The sequence below is a fragment of the Salvelinus namaycush genome, unplaced genomic scaffold, assembly GCF_016432855.1.
Source record: "Salvelinus namaycush isolate Seneca unplaced genomic scaffold, SaNama_1.0 Scaffold3001, whole genome shotgun sequence".
NCBI classification, from domain to species: domain Eukaryota; kingdom Metazoa; phylum Chordata; class Actinopteri; order Salmoniformes; family Salmonidae; genus Salvelinus; species Salvelinus namaycush.
This window is the reverse complement of record NW_024059900.1, coordinates 19,773-25,000: the sequence shown is the minus strand read 5'-3', so window position 1 is coordinate 25,000 and position 5,228 is coordinate 19,773.

Below are 5,228 nucleotides of genomic sequence, written 5' to 3'. Positions count from 1 at the left end.
GACAGAGTGCCACTGCCGTGCACCTGGTATTATTTTTGGGTTACCAGGTGCATATTTTTATAATGGTTTTAAATGATTTTAGATAGGCTACATACCTCAATACCCTATATGGAACAACCATACTACGGACCCAAGTCAGTTGGGGCCGGCCTGAGTGATTTATGAAGCTTTTAAAAAATGTCTGTACTCATCCTCCCTTCTGTGCACCTGGTATTATTTTTGGGTTACCAGGTGCTCCTATTGAAATCGAATGAGTGCACCTGGTATTATTTTTGGGTTACCAGGTGCTGCTATTGAAATCGAATGAAAATGATTTTAAATGGCCTGCAGACACCCATGCCCGCTATGGGAGCACCATACTATGGGCACAAGTCAGTGGGGGCCGGCCTGAGGGATTTATGGAGCTTTTCAAAAAAGGTCCGAAAATATTCTATGTTGAACTACTCAGGAAAAACGGCTAAGTGCCCTCTTTTGGGTTACCAGGTGCTCCTATTCTAATCGAATGAAAATGAATTTAAATGACCTGCAGACACCCATGCCCGCTATGGGAGCACCATACTATGGGCACAAGTCAGTGGGCACCGGCCTAAGGGATTTATGGAGCTTTTATATAAAATGTCTGTACTCATCCTCCCCTCCGTGCACCTGGTATTATTTTTGGGTTACCAGGTGCTCCTATTCTAATCGAATGAAAATGAATTTAAATGACCTGCAGACACCCATGCCCGCTATGGGAGCACCATACTATGGGCACAAGTCAGTGGGCACCGGCCTAAGGGATTTATGGAGCTTTTCAAAAATAAGGTCTGAATACTTTCTATGTTGAACTACTCAGGAAAAACGACAGAGTGCCCACTTTTTGGGTTACCAGGTGCCCCTATTTAAATCGAATGAAAACGAATTTAAATGACCTGCAGACACCCATGCCCGCTATGGGAGCACCATACTACGGGCACAAGTCAGTAGGCACCGGCCTAAGGGATTTATGGAGCTTTTATATAAAAGGTCTGTCCGCATCCTCACTACTGACACCACCTTATGTTAGTTTGGGTTACCAGGTGCTGCTACAGAAATCGAATGAAAATGACTTTTAAGGGCCTGCCCACACCCATGCCCGATATGGGAGCACCATACTACGGGCACAAGTCAGTGGCCACCGGCCTAAGGGATTTATGGAGCTTTTCAAAAAAAGTCCGAAAATATTCTATGTTGAATTATTCAGGAAAAACGACAGAGTGCCCTCTTTTTGGGTTACCAGGTGCCCCTATTGAAATCGAATGAAAACGACTTTTAAGGGCCTGCCCACGCCCATGCCCGATATGGGAGCACCATAGTAGGGGTCCAAGTCAGTAGGCACCGGCCTAAGGGATTTATGGAGCTTTTCAAAAAAGTCCGAAAATATTCTATGTTGAACTATTCAGGAAAAACGACAGAGTGCCCTCTTTTTGGGTTACCAGGTGCCGCTATTGAAATCGAATGAAAATGACTTTTAAGGGCCTGCCCACACCCATGCCCGATATGGGAGCACCATAGTAGGGGTCCAAGTCAGTAGGCACCGGCCTAAGGGATTTATGGAGCTTTTCAAAAAAAGTCCGAAAATATTCTATGTTGAATTATTCAGGAAAAACGACAGAGTGCCCTCTTTTTGGGTTACCAGGTGCCCCTATTGAAATCGAATGAAAACGACTTTTAAGGGCCTGCCCACGCCCATGCCCGATATGGGAGCACCATAGTAGGGGTCCAAGTCAGTAGGCACCGGCCTAAGGGATTTATGGAGCTTTTCAAAAAAAGTCCGAAAATATTCTATGTTGAACTATTCAGGAAAAACGACAGAGTGCCCTCTTTTTGGGTTACCAGGTGCCGCTATTGAAATCGAATGAAAATGACTTTTAAGGGCCTGCCCACACCCATGCCCGATATGGGAGCACCATAGTAGGGGTCCAAGTCAGTAGGCACCGGCCTAAGGGATTTATGGAGCTTTTCAAAAATAGTCCGAAAATATTCTATGTTGAACTATTCAGGAAAAACGACAGAGTGCCCTCTTTTTGGGTTACCAGGTGCCGCTATTGAAATCGAATGAAAATGACTTTTAAGGGCCTGCCCACACCCATGCCCGATATGGGAGCACCATAGTAGGGGTCCAAGTCAGTAGGCACCGGCCTAAGGGATTTATGGAGCTTTTCAAAAAAAGTCCGAAAATATTCTATGTTGAATTATTCAGGAAAAACGACAGAGTGCCCTCTTTTTGGGTTACCAGGTGCCGCTATTGAAATCGAATGAAAACGACTTTTAAGGGCCTGCCCACGCCCATGCCCGATATGGGAGCACCATAGTAGGGGTCCAAGTCAGTAGGCACCGGCCTAAGGGATTTATGGAGCTTTTCAAAAAAAGTCCGAAAATATTCTATGTTGAACTATTCAGGAAAAACGACAGAGTGCCCTCTTTTTGGGTTACCAGGTGCCGCTATTGAAATCGAATGAAAATGACTTTTAAGGGCCTGCCCACACCCATGCCCGATATGGGAGCACCATAGTAGGGGTCCAAGTCAGTAGGCACCGGCCTAAGGGATTTATGGAGCTTTTCAAAAAAAGTCCGAAAATATTCTATGTTGAACTATTCAGGAAAAACGACAGAGTGCCCTCTTTTTGGGTTACCAGGTGCCGCTATTGAAATCGAATGAAAACGACTTTTAAGGGCCTGCCCACAGCCCATGCCCGATATGGGAGCACCATAGTAGGGGTCCAAGTCAGTAGGCACCGGCCTAAGGGATTTATGGAGCTTTTCAAAAAAAGTCCGAAAATATTCTATGTTGAACTATTCAGGAAAAACGACAGAGTGCCCTCTTTTTGGGTTACCAGGTGCCGCTATTGAAATCGAATGAAAATGACTTTTAAGGGCCTGCCCACGCCCATGCCCGATATGGGAGCACCATAGTAGGGGTCCAAGTCAGTAGGCACCGGCCTAAGGGATTTATGGAGCTTTTCAAAATAAGTCCGAAAATATTCTATGTTGAACTATTCAGGAAAAACGACAGAGTGCCCTCTTTTTGGGTTACCAGGTGCCGCTATTGAAATCGAATGAAAATGACTTTTAAGGGCCTGCCCACACCCATGCCCGATATGGGAGCACCATAGTAGGGGTCCAAGTCAGTAGGCACCGGCCTAAGGGATTTATGGAGCTTTTCAAAAAAAGTCCGAAAATATTCTATGTTGAATTATTCAGGAAAAACGACAGAGTGCCCTCTTTTTGGGTTACCAGGTGCCCCTATTGAAATCGAATGAAAACGACTTTTAAGGGCCTGCCCACGCCCATGCCCGATATGGGAGCACCATAGTAGGGGTCCAAGTCAGTAGGCACCGGCCTAAGGGATTTATGGAGCTTTTCAAAAAAGTCCGAAAATATTCTATGTTGAACTATTCAGGAAAAACGACAGAGTGCCCTCTTTTTGGGTTACCAGGTGCCGCTATTGAAATCGAATGAAAATGACTTTTAAGGGCCTGCCCACACCCATGCCCGATATGGGAGCACCATAGTAGGGGTCCAAGTCAGTAGGCACCGGCCTAAGGGATTTATGGAGCTTTTCAAAAAAAGTCCGAAAATATTCTATGTTGAACTATTCAGGAAAAACGACAGAGTGCCCTCTTTTTGGGTTACCAGGTGCCGCTATTGAAATCGAATGAAAACGACTTTTAAGGGCCTGCCCACACCCATGCCCGATATGGGAGCACCATAGTAGGGGTCCAAGTCAGTAGGCACCGGCCTAAGGGATTTATGGAGCTTTTCAAAATTAGTCCGAAAATATTCTATGTTGAACTATTCAGGAAAAACGACAGAGTGCCCTCTTTTTGGGTTACCAGGTGCCGCTATTGAAATCGAATGAAAATGACTTTTAAGGGCCTGCCCACACCCATGCCCGATATGGGAGCACCATAGTAGGGGTCCAAGTCAGTAGGCACCGGCCTAAGGGATTTATGGAGCTTTTCAAAAAAAGTCCGAAAATATTCTATGTTGAACTATTCAGGAAAAACGACAGAGTGCCCTCTTTTTGGGTTACCAGGTGCCGCTATTGAAATCGAATGAAAATGACTTTTAAGGGCCTGCCCACACCCATGCCCGATATGGGAGCACCATAGTAGGGGTCCAAGTCAGTAGGCACCGGCCTAAGGGATTTATGGAGCTTTTCAAAAAAAGTCCGAAAATATTCTATGTTGAACTATTCAGGAAAAACGGCTATGTGCCCTCTTTTTGGGTTACCAGGTGCTGCTATTGAAATCGATCCTCACTACTGACACCACCTTATGTTAGTTTGGGTTACCAGGTGCTGCTATTGAAATCGAATGAAAATGATTTTAAATGGCCTGCAGACACCCATGCCCGCTATGGGAGCACCATACTATGGGCACAAGTCAGTGGGGGCCGGCCTGAGGGATTTATGGAGCTTTTCAAAAAAGGTCCGAAAATATTCTATGTTGAACTACTCAGGAAAAACGGCTAAGTGCCCTCTTTTGGGTTACCAGGTGCTCCTATTCTAATCGAATGAAAATGAATTTAAATGACCTGCAGACACCCATGCCCGCTATGGGAGCACCATACTATGGGCACAAGTCAGTGGGCACCGGCCTAAGGGATTTATGGAGCTTTTATATAAAATGTCTGTACTCATCCTCCCCTCCGTGCACCTGGTATTATTTTTGGGTTACCAGGTGCTCCTATTCTAATCGAATGAAAATGAATTTAAATGACCTGCAGACACCCATGCCCGCTATGGGAGCACCATACTATGGGCACAAGTCAGTGGGCACCGGCCTAAGGGATTTATGGAGCTTTTCAAAAATAAGGTCTGAATACTTTCTATGTTGAACTACTCAGGAAAAACGACAGAGTGCCCACTTTTTGGGTTACCAGGTGCCCCTATTTAAATCGAATGAAAACGAATTTAAATGACCTGCAGACACCCATGCCCGCTATGGGAGCACCATACTACGGGCACAAGTCAGTAGGCACCGGCCTAAGGGATTTATGGAGCTTTTATATAAAAGGTCTGTCCGCATCCTCACTACTGACACCACCTTATGTTAGTTTGGGTTACCAGGTGCTGCTACAGAAATCGAATGAAAATGACTTTTAAGGGCCTGCCCACACCCATGCCCGATATGGGAGCACCATACTACGGGCACAAGTCAGTGGCCACCGGCCTAAGGGATTTATGGAGCTTTTATATAAAATGT